Here is a 16,430-nt window from a genome sequence, read left to right as displayed (position 1 = left end):
GTTATTATATTTATTTATTTTATGTTTGCTTACTGTGTCCTAGCTTCTTGTTTTGTTTTGATATGCCCAAATAGGCTGCTCCCATGAGCTAGTTTGATTACTGGCAACTTTGAAGCTCTAATGTCCTGTCACTAATGTCTGTTACTAGGTATGTGAGCTCAGGAGTCTGTCTACTCCTCATGTATGGACTCAGCTCAGGTGCCCAGGTAGATAGCCACCAAGTGTGTGGTGTAGGCTCTCATAGTCCTTGACAGGCATGGGTGATTGGTGTAGGCACAGGCATCTGGCTGCAGCAGGGGGACACACTCTGAGCAAGGCAGGGGGCTGATGTCTACCCCCGAGTGTCCAGGAGGAAGGCGTGTCCCTGTTCCCTAGAGCGTGTAGGTGAGTGGGTTTTGCAGACGGACTATGAGTACCTAACGCTGTTGGCTGTAAGGACTGGGGGGCACCTCTTATTCATGGACCCCTATCGCAGGTGGCTACGTGGCATGGGTGGAGCCACCAGTCCTCAGGTCCCTGATGTGGGTAGGTGAAGACCCTGCTTAATGGGCAGAGCAGTGTCAAGAACCTGCCACTTCACAGTTGAAACAGTTGAAGTTAGACTTCACGTATATATACTCTGTTGTACTGCGGTAACGAGGGCCTACGCTATTGAGATGGGCCCACACAAGCCTATGCAGGGGGAAAGGCACTCAAAGTCCGTGGATCCCTTATGCCTGTGCCTAGGCAAAAGAGCTGTGCCTACCCTAGGTTCCTGGCTTAGGGGAACCAGCAGTTTATTTTTCCCTCTGTTTGTTAATTTGTTCACTCACTAAGGCAAGGAGAATGGCTCCGAGCGTGTGACGGATCCTACTTCTGGCCCAGGGGACTCGGTAATTGCTGAAACCGGTCCGGGACTAGTGCAGAGCAGGGAGCAGGGAGGTAAATGGGACAGAGGATTTTCCCCTAACAGGGGTGTTGTTGATCCACGCGGTAGGCCGTATGCAATTACTATCTTTCGCTGATATAGGGCTGCTTCTCATTGGTTCTGCGTGGCCGCGAAGACTCTCTGGCGCTAGGTCTCTCCCGGTGCGGAAAACGCACCTCCCAAGCACCACCACTTGCCTGCCTCACCGCTCACCCCCAAGCTGATCAGGTGTGAAAGGCTCAGGCTCTCAGTAGGTCTGGTCTGGCAACTCCTTGCTGCTTCCGAACTGTCTCTCCCTCCCCAGGCTACTCAGTCCAGTTCCTCAACTCTGCCATTGATGTTCAGGGCTCCCAGATGGCCATATATAATCAATTCACTTGTTTTTTCGGGTCTTTGTTGTAAGAGGGTCCACCAGACGCGTCTGACTACTCTGCCATCTTGGCCTCATCTCCTCTAACTGCATTTTTTAACAAGATGGAGAAACAAATCACCAACTTCACATGGAAAGGGAAGAGGCCCCAGATAAGTAAAGCATTACTGATTTTAGAGCTTATTATACTGCCACAGTAGTCAAAACAGCCTGGTACTGGTATAAAGGACACATAGACCAATGGAACAGAATTAAGAACCCAGATGTAAATCCATCCACCCATGAGCAACTGATATTTGACAAAGGCCCAAAGTCCATTAAATGGGGAAAAGACAGTCTCTTTAACAAATGGTGCAGGCATAACTGGATATCCATCTGCAAAAAAATGAAGCAGGATCCATACCTCACACCATACACAAAAACTAACTCAAAATGGGTCGAAGACCTAAATATAAAATCAAAAATGATAAAGATCATGGAAGAAAAAATAGAGACAATGCTAGGAGCCCTAATACACGGCATAAACACAATACGAACCATAAATAACAATGCACAAGCACCAGAAGAGAAACTAGATAGCTGGGAGCTCCTAAAAATCAAAGACTTATGCTCATCAAAATACTTCACCAGAAGAGTAAAAAGATAATCTACAGACTGGGAAAAATTTTTGGCTATGACATATCTGATCAGGGTCTAGTCTGTAAAGTCTGTAAGACACTGCAACACTTCAACAACAAAAAGACAAATAATCCAGTTTAAAAATGGGCAAAGGACATGAACAGACACTTCACCAAAGAAGACATTCAGGTGGCTAACAGACACATGAGGACATGCTCATGATCATTAGCCATTAGAGAAATGAGAATCAAAACTATAATGAGATACCATCTCACCCCAACAAGGCTGGAACTAATCCAAAAAACACAAAATAATAAATGTTGGAGAGGTTGTGGAGAGATTGGAACACTTATGCACTGCTAGTGGGAATGTAAAATGGTACAACCACTTTGGAAAACGATCTGGTGTATCCTTAAAAAGCTAGAAATACTATATGATCCAGCAATCCCACTTCTAGAAGTATATCCTAGAGAAATAAGAGTCATCACACAAATAGACATATGCACACCCATGTTCATTGCAGCACTATTCACAATAGCAAAAAGATGGAAACAACCGACCTGCCCATCAACAGACAAATGAATAAACAAATCATGGTACATCACACAATGGAATATTATGCAATGATAAACAACAATGATGAATCCTCGAAACATCTCACAAAATGGATGAATCTGGAGGGCATTATACTGAGTGAAATTAGTCAGTCACAAAAGGACAAATATTATATGTTGTTGTTATTAGGTGCCATTGAGTTGGTTCTGACTCATAGTGACCCCATGTACAACAGAAGGAAACATTGCCCGGTCCTGCGCCATCCTCACAATCATTGTTATGCTTAAGCCCACTGTTGCAGCCACTGTGTCAATCCATCTCATTGAGAGTCTACCTCTTTTTTGCTGACCCTCTACTTTACCAAGCATGATGTCCTTTTCCAGGGACTGATCCTGCCTGATAACATGTCCAAAGTATGTGATATGTAGTCTCGCCATCCTTGCTTCCAAGGAGCATTCTAGTTGTACTTTTTCCAAGACAGATTTGTTTGTTCTTTTGGCCGTCCATGGTATATTCAATATTCTTTGCCAATACCACAATTCAAATGTGTCAATTCTTCTTCCGTCTTTCTTATTCATCGTCCAGCTTTCACATGCATATGATGGGATTGAAAATACCATGGCTTGGGTTAGGCACACCTTAGTGTTCAAGGTGACACCTTTGCTTTTCAACACTTTAAAGAGGTCTTCTGCAGCAGATTTGCCCAGTGCAATGCGCCATTTGATTTCTTGACTGCTGCTTCCATGGGTGTCGATTGTGGATCCAAGTAAATTGAAATCCTCACAACTTCAATCTTTTCTCCGTTTATCACGATATTGCTTATAGGTCCAGTTGTGAGGATTTTTGTTTTCTTTATGTTGAGGTGTAATCCATACTGAATGCTGTGGTCTTTGAGCTTCATCAGTAAGTGCTTCAAGTCCTCTTCACTTTCAGCAAGCAAGGCTGTGTCATGTGCATAATGCAGGTTGTTAATGAGTCTTCCGCAGATCCTGATGCTACCACGTTCTTCTTCATATACTTCAGCTTCTCAGGTTATTTGCTCAGCATACAGACTGAATAGGTATGGTGAAAGGATACAACCCTGACACACACCTTTCCTGACTTTAAACCATGCAGTATCCCCTTGTACTGTTCAAACAACTGCCTCTTGATCTATGTACAGGTTCCTCATGAGCACAATTAAGTGTTCTGGAATTCCCATTCCTCGCAATGTTATCCATAATTTGTTATGATCCACACAGGTGAATGCCTTTGTATAGTCAATAAAGGACATAATATTGTATGAGACCACTATTATAAGAACTCAAGAAAAGGTTTAAACACAGAAAAAAGCATTCTTTGATGGTTACGGGGGGCGGGGGGGGGGCCGGGAATTCACTAGCTAGATGGTAGACAAGATCAACTTCGGTAAAGAGAAAAGACAACACACAATAACGGCAAGTCAGCACAACTGGACCAAAGTAAAAGCTAAGAAGTTTCTTGGACAATCCAAACACTTTGTGGGACACAGTAGCTGGGGCTGGGGCCTGGGGACAATAGTCTCAAGAGACATCTAGGTCAACTAGCATAACAAAGTTTATTAAGAAAATGTTCTGCATCCCACTTTGGTGAGTGTCATCTGGGGTCTTACAAGCTTGCAAGCGACCATATAAGATGCATCAATTGGTCCCATCCCACCTGGAGCAAATGAGAATGAAGAAAATCAAAGATACAAGGAAATTATTAGCCCAAGAGACTAAAGGACCACATAAACCAGAGATTCCACCAGCCTGAGACAAGAAGAACTAGATGGTGCCCAGCTACCACCAACTACTGCCCTGACAGGGAACACAACATAGAGTCCTGGACAGAGCAGGAGAAAAGTGTGAAGCAGAGCTCAAATTCTAGTAGAAAGACCAGATTAATGATCTGACAGAGACTGGAGGAATCCCTGAAACTATAGCTCCCGGATGCTCTGTTAACCCAGAACTGAAATCATTTCCGAAAGCCGCTCTTCAAAGATTAGACAGGACTATAAAACAAAAAATAATATACGTGAGGAGTGTGCTTCTTGGTTCAGTCAGATACATGAGACCAAATGGGCAGCTCCTGTCCAGAGGCAGGATGAGACAGCAGGAAGGGACATGAACTGGTTGAATGGACACAGGAAACCCAGGATAGAAAGGGGGAGTGTGCTGTCACATTGTGGGGATTGCAACTAAGGTCACAAAACAATATGTGTATAAATTTTTATATGAGAAATTAACTTGATCTGTAAAGTTTCACCTAAAGCACAATAAAAAAAAATTAGAATAAAAAAGAAGATGGCACTGAAAGTCACAACACTTTCATATCTACGTGGTTCCTACAGCTGGCAATATGATGGCACCAAGTCACTCTGGGCATGAAGTTTATCACCATTGATTTCATGATCAGGATTTAAGTTATCAGTTGTTTGAAAAACATAATTGTTGAGGAAGTGTAATGAGGGAGGACGGGGATTTGTAAAATGCAATGAAGCTTCTGACTCACTACTATTTTAAGGACATTGTTAAAAATCTGCTGTTGTTAGTTGCTGTCGAGCCACACCCCGGCTCATGGGGACCCCATGAACAATGGAACAAAACACTACCCAGTCCTGGATCAGTTGCAGATTGGACTGTTGACATCCACAGGATTTTCATGGTGATTTTCGGAAGTAGATTGCCAGGCCTTTCTTCCTAGTCTTAGTTTGGAAGCTCCACTGAAACCTGTTCGGCATTGTAGCAATGTGCAAGCCTCCACTGACAGACAGGTGGTGGCTGCAAATGAGGTACACGGACCAGAATCGAACCTGGGTCTCTCGTATGGAAGGTGAGAATTCTACTACTGGACACAGCTGCTCCATTTAAAAAAAAAAAATCCATAATAGATGGTTAAGAAAATTCCCAGAAACTGAGAGTTTGCCCAAAAAGAATCAGTGTAGATATTTGTCTTCATCAAGGGAACATAAGTAAGCAAATTACAGTTTGAATGCAAGGACTGACCACTGTCAACCCACATGTGGGGGTTGTTGCTTGCATCTCTTGGTAGCGCCCACACCCTAACTGTGCCATTGGTTTGCTGGCAGTATATGTAGAACACTTCTGTTTTACAGGCAAGACAGAACCCGAGTCCGTGCACACTGACAACTGGTTTGTCTGTTTTCTTTGGGATTTTTCCATGACTGCATCTATTGCCTCATCTTAATTTGTATGTGTAATCAGGAAAACTTGTAAAAAATAAAGAGTTTCGTGGTTTATCTAGGAATACAGAAAATACTGCTTTTTTGCAGGGAAAAATAGTTTTGTGCAGTTTATTTCAATCTAATAAAATGTGAATTTTGTTTGAAAAACAGATTATGTCAGGGAGGAAGTGGACACCAAATTCATACCCTGGTATCCAGTTAGGAAGCTGATATGATTCACAGGAGACAGGAGAATTTATCCAAGCTGAATCCATGTCAGCCAAACAGCAATGTCCTGACCAAGGATCTTTACAGCAAATACGGTAATCAGTGTCATAGAGCTTTTTCTTATAATGCCAATAAAAAAGAAAAAATTATGCCACGCTTGGAAAATTACTAAATGATGATTACTTGATTTTTTTTTGCTATGCATTTTCTATTATTAGAAAATAACATGCCTGCTTAAATAAAAGCAGGACGTTGCTACATGCTAATGGACTCTCATTCATACTCTGGGGAATGCAATCTGGTTGTCACTGTTTTCTTTTTGAATTAATAACCCACAACTAATAGAAGCAATGACAATTTACAGGCCTGCAAGGTGAGAGGTTAGCTTGGGAAACTGATGAAGTGTTAGGATTTTATAGCCCAGTAGATAACTTAACTCCAATGATGCTATGGTTTAACTGCCTTGAAGAAAGTTAACCAGAAAAAAAAAATTAAAAGAAAAAAAAAGTTAACAAGGCATGTCATATCTAACTAGGTGTTATGGATTGAATTGTGTCCCCCAAAAATATGTATCACTTGGGTAGGCCATGATTCCCAGTATTGTGCGGTTGTCCACCATTTTGTTATTGATATAATTTTCCTACGTGTTGTAAATCCTAATCTCTGCCTGTGGGTAATGAGGCAAGTTAGATTATGTTAAAGGGAGTTTCCCTGGGGTATGGCCTGTACCACCTTTTATCTTACAAGAGATAAAAGGAAAGGGAAACAAGCGAAGAGTGGGGGACCTCACACCACCAAGAAAGCAGCACCCAGCACTGGGAGCAGAGCACGTCCTTTGGACCCAGGGTCCCTGAGCCTGAGGAGTTCCTCGACCAGAGGAAGATTGATAACAAGGACAGTCCTTCAGAGCCAGAGAGAGAAAGCCTTCCCCTGGAGCTGATGCCCTAAATTTGGACTTGTAACCTACTAGACTGTGAGAGAGTAAATTTCTCTTTGTTAAAGCCATCCATTTGTGGTATTTCTGTTATAGCAGCACTGGATAACCAAGATACTAGGTTATTTTTCTAGTCCAGTCCTTTCCTCTCTGAGTATTTAAATCTCTATTCCTCAGATATAAACTGAACTAGGTCTTAGTGCTGTTACTGATGGTTCCCTTAGTAATGAGTTAAACAAGCGAAAGTTAAGTGTGGGGTTGGCAAACTACGACCGGAGGGCCAAATTCAACCTGCCATCTGTTTTTTGCAGACCTTCGGACGAGTTCATTCCTGGTTTGAACCCCTGCTGAGAATTTGCATTTCCACCCCAGATATACTGAATCAGAATCCACATTTTAACAAGATCCCTAGTTGATTCTCATGATAATAAATATTGAGAACCACTGCTCTACTAGTAGGAGCCCTGGTAGCACAGTGGTTAAAGCACTTGGCTGCTAACCAAAAGGTCAGTAGTTCAAAACCCACCAGCCACTCTGTGGGAGAAAGATTTGGCAGTCTGCTCCAGTAAAGATTAAAGCTGTTGCCATCAAGTCGATTCCGACTCATAGTGACCTGATGGGGCGGTGCTACCCTGTCCTAAAGGGTTGCTATGAATCAGAATGGACTCTACGACAATGGGTTTGGTTTTTGGTTTTGACTCTACTAGTGGTCCTCTGAACTGGTTCCTAACCAGCAGCATTAGCAGCACCTGGGAACTTGTTAGAAATGCAAATTCTCAGCAAGGGTGTCTTAGTTATCTAGTGCTGCTATAACAGAAATATCACAAGTGGATGGTTTTAACAAAGAGAAATTTACTCTCTCACAGTTTAGGAGGCTAGAAGTCCAAATTCAGGGTGCTAGCTCCAGGGGAAGGCTTTCTCTCTCTGTCGGCTCTCGTGAAAGGTCCTTGTAATCAATCTTCCCCTGGACTAGAAGCTTCTCAGTGCAGGGACCTGGGGGCCCAAAGGACATGCTCTATTCCTGGCTCTTCATTCTTGGTGGTATGTAGTCCCTCTGTCTCTCTGTGCTCGCTTCTCTCTTTTATACCTCAAAAGAGATTGACTCAAGATACAAGCTACTCCTATAGATTGAGTCCTGCCTTGTTAACGTAACTGCCTCTAATCTGGCATCATTAACATCATAGAGGTTAGGATTTACAACACATAGGATAATCACATCAGATCACAAAATGGTGGACAACCACACAATACTGGGAATCATGTTGTAGCCAAGTTGATACACATTTTGGGGGCGGGGGACACAATTCAATCCCTAACATTCCACCTCTTGGCCCCCAAAAATTCATGTCCTTGCCACATGTAAAACACATCACCCCATTATATCATTCCAAAAGCCTTAATCTATTCCAGGTCCAAATTCCATCCTGGGGAAAAATTCTTCTTCATCTGTGAAATCTAGAATACAAGTTAACTGCTTCCAAAGTACAGTAGTGGAACAGGCACAAGGTAGTCATTTCCATTACAAATGAGGGAAAGAAGGGATAACAGGCACCAAGCAAGTCAACAGAACACATAACATTAGCTATCAAGCCTTGAAAATAATCCTCTTTTCTCTGAGACCATTTAGGCAATGGCCCTGCCCTCCAGACTCTGGGTGCTGACCACACTCTCTGGATTCTGGGTGGAGGCCCCTTGGCCCTGGGCTTCAGCTCAGCCATCCAGGCCCACTGGGATGGCAACTCTGCTCCCTCAGTTTTAGGTGGCCCCATTCTCCTAGTCCATCTGAGTGGCGACCCTACCGCCTGAGCCCCAGCAGGCCCTGTTCTTCTGCCCCTTGAGCATGGCAGCCCCACTCTTTAGCTTTGGGTAGTGGATCTGGCTCCCTCCCCCTGGCATTCATGAACCACAGGCCCACACTCCAACCGAGTTGGTGAAGATCTGACTCTTTGAAACCTAGGAGGCTGTGCCCCCATCCTTTCAAACCCCAGAAGCCATGGCTTCACCCTTTGAGACCCTAGAGGTTGTGGCCCTACCCTTCGAGACTGAGGCAGCTCTGCTTCCTGTGCTCATCTCTTCAGCTTCTGCTTCCTGGTTCCTGGGCCTCTCGGCCCCTCAGGCCCTTGCACTGGCTCTGCGACTGCCCTGCTGGGGCAAGTGTTCCAAAGCTCTTAGGCTCTACTGACAAGTACCTGGAGGCACCCCACTCAACCAGTAAACCTCAGCCAGGAGGCACTTACCTCTTTTGCTCTGTGGGTTAGCTCCAGCGCCATCTGGCACTCGTCTCCTGGTTCTGCTGCCGTCATTTCTCTGTTGAAGCTTCTCGCCGTCTGACACGTCTCCTTTGTTAGAGTTCCTTGCTTCCTTCTGAGTCTTCACCAGAATTGCCTTTGATGTCCATTATTCCACTAAGTCTCTTCAAGGCAATCTAGGCTTTTACTATTAGGCACTTTAAAACTCTTCTAACCTCTACCCATTACTCAATTCCAACATCACTTCCACATTGTAGGTATCTGTTAGAGCAGCACCCTACTCTCCTCGCACCAAATTCTGTCTTAGTTATCTAGTGCTGCTATAACAGAAATATCACAAGTGGATGGTTTTAACAAACAAATTTATTTTCTCACAGTCTAGGAGGCTAGAAGTCTGAATTCAGGGTGCCAGCTCCAGGGGAAGGCTTTCTTTCTCTGTTGGTTCTTGGGGAAGCTCCCTTGCCATTAAGCTTTTCCTGGGTCGAGGAGTTTCTCCATGCAGGGGCCCTGGGTCCAAAGCACACGCTCTGCTCCTGGCTCTTCATTCTTGCTGGTAGGAGGTACCTCTCTCTCTGTGCTCCATTCTCTCTTTTATATCTCAAAAGAGATTGACTCAAGATACAACCTAATCCTGTAGACTGAGTCCTGCCTCTAATCCTGCCTCAGCAACATCAAAGAGGTTAGGATTTACAATATGTAGGATAATCACATCAGATCACAAAACAGTGGTCAACCACACACTACTGGGAATCATATTGTAGCCAAGTTGATACACATTTTGCGGGGGGACAAAATTCAATCCATAACAAGGTGTTTGAACCAGAACGAATCAATTGGAAGCCCTGGTTTTTTGTAAAAAAAAGTTTTATTGGAAAATAGCCACATACATTCATTTATATATTGCCTATGGCTGTTTCTGCAGCAGAGTTGAGTAATTGTGACAGAGTCTGCCTGGCCGGCAAAGCCTAAAATATTTACTATGTGGTCCTTTACAGCCAAGTTAAATAAAACTTTGAAACATAGTAGTATGCAGACATAATATTAGTATGAAAATTTTGCTTTTTAACTTCATGTAATGTTGGTGTAGAGTCCCTGGATGGTGCAAATGGCTAACACATTCACCTGCACTCTAAAGGCTTGAGATTCAAATCCTGAGGTTCAAATCCACCCAGAGGTGTCATGAATTGGAGTCAACTTGATGACAACTGGTTTTCAACAGCAACTTTTTTTTTCTTATTTTTGCCGTAATGTTGGTGGATTACATGATACCAAAGAGTAGTTGGTAGAAGCAGTTCTACGGAGAGTCAAAACCCTGCTACATATATACGACTCAGAATGTGAGAGACAGGGCCCAGGAATCTGTGTTGTAACATAGTCTCCAGGTGAATTTTTATCCATGCTTAAGTTTGAGAACCACTGGAGCCCACTGGTGTAGTCCCGTAGTTCTTGTTAAAATGCAGATCGATTCAGTAGGCCTGGGGTCAGGCCCAAGATTCTACATTTCTAACAAGCTCCCAAGTGATGCTGATGCTGCTGGGTTGGAGGTCCTTAGCTGCCTCACCTGTAAAATGGAGATGATAAAAATCTATCTCATAAGGTTACTGTACTTAATGAAGTAAGGTATATTTATATCCTGTGCCCACCCATTTCAAGCAATGTCTATTTGGGCAAGTTACTTAATGTTTTAGTTCCAATAATAGTACCTACTTTATAAGGTTTTTGGAGGGATTAAATGAGATAATACATATATGGAAAATTCCTTGAAAAGAGCCTGTTGTTGTTTTTAGGTACCATCGAGTCAGTTCCAACTCATAGCGACCCTATGTACAACAGAATGAAACAGCGCCATCCTCACAATTGTTGCTGTGTTTTAGCACATTGTTGCAACCACTGTGTCAATCCATCTTGTCAACAGTCTTCCTCATTTTCACTGACCCTCTACATTACCAAGATGATGTCCTTTTCCAGGGACTGATCCCTCCTGATAGTATGTCCAAAGTACATCAGACGAAGTCTTGCCATTCATGCTTCCAAGGAGCATTCTGGCTGTAGTTCTTCCAAGACAGACTTGTTCATTCTTCTGGCAGTCCATGGTATATTCAATATTCTTCACCAACACCATAATTCAAAGGCATCAATTCTTCTTTCTTCCTTATTCACTGTCCAGCTTTTGCATGCATATGAGGTGATTGAAAAGATCATGGCTTGGGTCAGGCACACCTTGGTCCTCAAAGTGACATCTTTGCTATTTAACACTTGAAAGAGGTCTTTTGCAGCAGATTTGCCTAATGCAATACGTTTGATTTCCTGACTGCTGCTTCCATGGGAGTTGACTATGGATCCAAGTAAAATGAAATCCTTGACAAATTCAATCTTTTCTCCATTTATCATGATGTTGCTTACAGGTCCATTTGTGAGGAGTTTTGTTTTATGTTGAGGTGTAATCCACACTGAAGGCTGTAGTCTTTGATCTTCATCAGTAAGTGCTTCAAGTCCTCTTTACTTTCAGCAAGTAAGGTTGTGTCATCTGCATATCACAGGTTGTTAATGAGTCTTCCTCCAATCCTGATACCACATTCTTCTTCACATAGTCCAACTTCTTGGATTATTTGCTCAGCATAGAGATTGAATAAGTATGGTGAAAGGATGCAACCCTGACACACACCTTTCTTGATTTAAACCATGTAGTATCCCCTTGCTCTGTTCAAATGACTGCCTCTTGGACTATGTACAGATTCTGCATGAGCACAATTAAGTCTTCTGGAATTCCCATTCTTCACAATGTTATCCATAATTGGTCATGATACATGCAGTCGAATGCCTTTGCATAGTCAATAATACACAGGTAAACATCTTTCTGGTATTCTCCGCTTTCAGCCAAGATTCATCTGACATCAGCAATGATATCCCTCCTTTCTGGCAGTTTGCTGCCGATGTACTGCTGCAATCGCTTTTGAATGATCTTCAGCAAAATTTTGTGTGTGATGTTAATGATACTGTTCGATAATTTCTGCATTCTGTTATGGATCACCTTTCTGTGGAAGGGGCACAAATATGGATCTCGTCCAGTCAGTTGGCCAGGTAGCTGTCTTCCAAATTTCTTGGCATAGACAAATGAGCACTTCCAGCACTGCATCCGTTTGTTGAAACATCTCAATTGGTATTCCATCAATTCCTGAAGCCTTGTTTTTCGCCAATGCCTTCATTGCAGCTTGGACTTCTTCCTTCAATATCATCGGTTCTTGATGATATGCTACTTCCTGAAATGGCTGAAAGTCGACCAATTCTTTTTGGTACAGTCATTCTGTATTCCTTCCATCTTTTTTTGATGCTTCTTGCGTCATTCAATATTTTTGCCCATAGAATCCTTCAAAACTGCAACTTGAGGCTTGAAATTTTTCTTCAGTTCTTCCAGCTTGAGAAATGCCAAGTGTGTTCTTCCCTTTTGGTTCTAACTCCAGGTCTTTGGACATGTCATTATAACACTTTACTTTGTCTTCTCCAGCTGCCATTTGAAATCTTCTGTGCGACTCTTTTACTTTTTCATTTCTTCCATTCGCTTTAGCTACTCTACATTCAAGAGCACGTTTCAGAGTCTCTTTTGACATCCATTTTGGTCTTTTCTTTCTTTCCTGTCTTTTTAATGACCTTTTGCTATCTTTATGTATGATGTTCTTGGATGTCTTCCCACAACTCGTCTGTTCTTCAGTCATTAGTGTTCAATGTGTCAAATCTATTCTTGGGACAGTCTCTAAATTCAGGTGGGATATACTCAAGGTCATATTTTGGCTCTTGTGGACTAATTTTCTTCAGCTTCAACTTGAACTTGCATATGAGCAATTGACGGTCTGTTCCGCAGTTGGCCCCTGGCCTTGTTCTGACTGATGATACTGAGCTTCTCCATTGTCTCTTTCCACAGACATAGCCGATATGATTCCTGTGTTTTCCATCTGGTGAGGTCCCCGCATATAGTTGCCATTTATGTTGTTGAAAAAAGGTATTTGCAATGAAGAAGCTGTAGGTCTTGCAAAATTCTATCATTTGATCTCTGGCTTATTTCTATCACCAAGGCCATATTTTCCAACTACCAATTCATTTCCAACTTTCACATGCCAATCACCAGTAATTATCGATGCATCTTGATTGCATGTTTGATCAATTTCAGACCACAGAAGTTGGTAAAAATCTTCAATTTTCTTATCTTTGGCATTAGTGGTTGGTGTATAAATTTGAATAATAGTCGTATTAACTGGTCTTCCTTGTAGGCGTATGGATATTATCCTATCACTAACAGCATTGTACTTCGGGATAGATTCTGTAATGTTCTTTTTGATAATGAATGCAATGCCATTCCTCTTCACTTTGTCAGTCCCAGCATAGGAGACCATACGTTTGTCTGATTCAAAATGGCCAATATCAGTCCATTTCAGCTCACTAATGCCTAGCATATCAATCTTTATGTGTTCCATTTCATTTTTTTTTTTTTAACTCCCGGTATGAGGGATCCCCATTGGCACAGTGGCTAAGCGCTGGGCTGCTAACCAAAGGTTAGCAGTCTAAACCCACCAGCTGTTCTATGTGAGAAATATGTGGCAGTCTGCTCCCATAAAGATTTACAGCCTTGGAAGCCCTATCGGGCAATTCTGCCCTGTCCTATAGGGTTGCCATAAGTTGGAATTGGTTCAATGACAATGGGTTTTGGTTTTGGGGGGGTATTCCCAGTGCAAGGCCAAATCCAGCCAAGCCCCTTCATTTACATATTACCTATGGTTACTTTCATGCCAGCTGCAGGGTTAAATAGTTGTGTCTGGCCTGCAAAGCTTAAAGCATTTACTACTGAACCTTTTACAGAAAAACGTTTGCTGATCTCTGCATTAAACAAGTGGAGCTACTCAATATCATGATGCCCAATAGTCATATTGGCATCTTGTCTCATTTCCTTCTTTTTGGTCCATTCACAAAATCTAGGAGCCTATGGCTTGAATCCATTACATGGTACTTATCTAATGAATAAGCCAGAACTAACTTGCTAGCCCAGGAAGTGGCTGACCTAGGGAGGCTGGGGAAAAGAAAAGCCTCTGTTCCATTTCATTTTTGACAACTTCCAATTTTCCTAGATTGATACTTCATACATTCCATGTTCCAATTATCAATGGAAGTCTGCAGCTGTTTCTTTTCATTTTGAGTTGTGCCACCTCAGCAAATATTAGTCCCGAAAGCTCAACTCCATCCACGTCATTAAGGTCGACTCTACTTTGAGGAGAAAGCTCTTCCCCGGTGGTATGCTGTCCAACCTGACAGGCTCAGCTTCTGGCACTATATCAGACAATGTTCCACTGCTATTCATGAGGTTTTCACGGGCCAATTTTTTCAGTAGACTGCCAAGTCCTTCTTCCTAGTCTGTCTTAGTCTGGAAGCTCTGCTGAAACCTGTCCACTAAGGATGACCCTGATGGTATTTGAAATACTGATGGCAAAGCTTCCAGCCTCACAGCAATACAAAAGTCACCACAGTATGACAAAATGGCAGACGTGGTGAGAAAAGAGCCTGGAACATGGTAAATGCTCCATAATATAAGATACTATTATTATTACTAAATATAGTCTAGGTCTACATTTTTATAGACATAGACAGACATAGGTAGAGACACAGATATAGACCTAGACGTAGAAACAGTGTTTAGCGCATAGTAGATACTCCATCAGTGTTAGTTCTCTACTTCCTCTCCTATCCATTCTCTCAGCCATATCCCTCTGTTGATTTCTAACGTATCTAATACCCAAACCCAGGTGGACCTGACAGTCCAGAAGGTGCCACAAGAATAGTCACCAAAAAAAGAGTATGGGCAATGACTCTGTTGCTAGGCCCTTATCACAGGGAGCCTCAGGAGAACAGAGCAAGTGGGCCTGGCAGTCCTTCCCACCTTGTGGGAGCACAGATGGTGCCAGGGTTCTTCATCTGGAGCACATTAATCTATGTGGTGCCAAGTTTACTTTTCTGAGGACACCATTTGGGACAATACATGGAAAACCTGTGAAGTCATTTATCTTTGGCAGCACTGCCCTCTATAACAAACTGAATGTTCTGTGAAGGGCATCTGGACTTTGTTTCAGACTTCTCTCTCGCTTCCTCGGGGTTTAAGTGCTGCCAGGAACTGTCTTCTGAGAATTCTGTTTTGGAAACCTTAATTTTTAGATTAAGAGTGGTGTTTATGGTCACATTTTTGCCTGTCGTGACCAAATTAGGGCCAATACTGTCCACAAGGGTGCACTGGCCACCAATGGTCCCTATCAGTCCCATGAGCACCTGATCTCCAGGCGTGCAGAAGACACAGGCACTTGTCATGGTGGGCCTTCCACTGTGCAAGACGAAAAGTGAGTGTGAGGTATATTTTCCTCTATAAGCCACGTAGTCACTCTGCCAAATACCACCAGTTATCAACAAATCCAGTTAGTGATAAAATGTCTTTATGATCAACTCCACGGGACCTCTAGCTTATTTTGTCCTGAGAGGATTAGGTCCAAATAAACACACTACTAGGACTAACATTCCCAACCAAAAGGACCTAGAATAAAAGGAGCCAATTCAGTTAAAATAAAAACAGCCAATTCAGGATATGTATAAAGAATAAACAAATGAAAGATAATGGGGGAGGGGCAATAATAGTATTGAACGGCTATTCTGTCCACTGTGCTATTTCAAATCATTTGTTGTTGCTGGGTGCCATCAAGTTGGTTCTGACTCAAAATGACCCTGTGTACAACAGAAGAAACACTGCCTGGTCCGGCGCCACCTTCACAATTGTTGCTATGTTTGAGCCCATTGTTGCAGCCACTGTGTCAATCCATCTCATTGAACGTCTTCCTCTTTTTCACTGACCCTCTACTTTACCAAGCATGATGTCCTTCTCCAGGGGACTGGTCCCTCCTGATAACATGTTCAAATTATGTGAGATGAAGTTTCGCCATCTTCACTTCTAAGGAGCATTCTGGTTGTGCTTCTTCCAAGACAGATTTGTTCGTTCTTCTGGCAGTCCACGGTATATTCAATATTCTTCACCACACTATAATTCAAAGGCACCAGTTCTTCGGTCTTCCTTATTCATTGTCCAATTCACAGAGCAGAGCTGCAGGCATGTAATGTGAGCCACAAGCCAAACTTCATTGTGACAAGCCATTTGCCGCAGCAAACTTAGCCTAAGCTGACTGGTGCAATTAACTGGTAAAGAACTTGTGGGGTTAGAGTTTGAATATAGGTTGTCTATGTGACACCATAGACAAATAAATACCAGCAGGGTCAACCATGGTGGACAGGTTTCAGCGGAGCTTCCAGACTAACACTGACTAGGAAGAAGGATTTGGCAGTCTACTTCTGAAAAAACTGGC

Source organism: Trichechus manatus, unplaced genomic scaffold (genome assembly GCF_000243295.1).
Source record: "Trichechus manatus latirostris isolate Lorelei unplaced genomic scaffold, TriManLat1.0 scaffold00044, whole genome shotgun sequence".
Taxonomy (NCBI): Eukaryota; Metazoa; Chordata; class Mammalia; order Sirenia; family Trichechidae; genus Trichechus; species Trichechus manatus.
The sequence above is the reverse complement of the archived record's forward strand: the minus strand, read 5'-3'. Positions refer to the sequence as shown.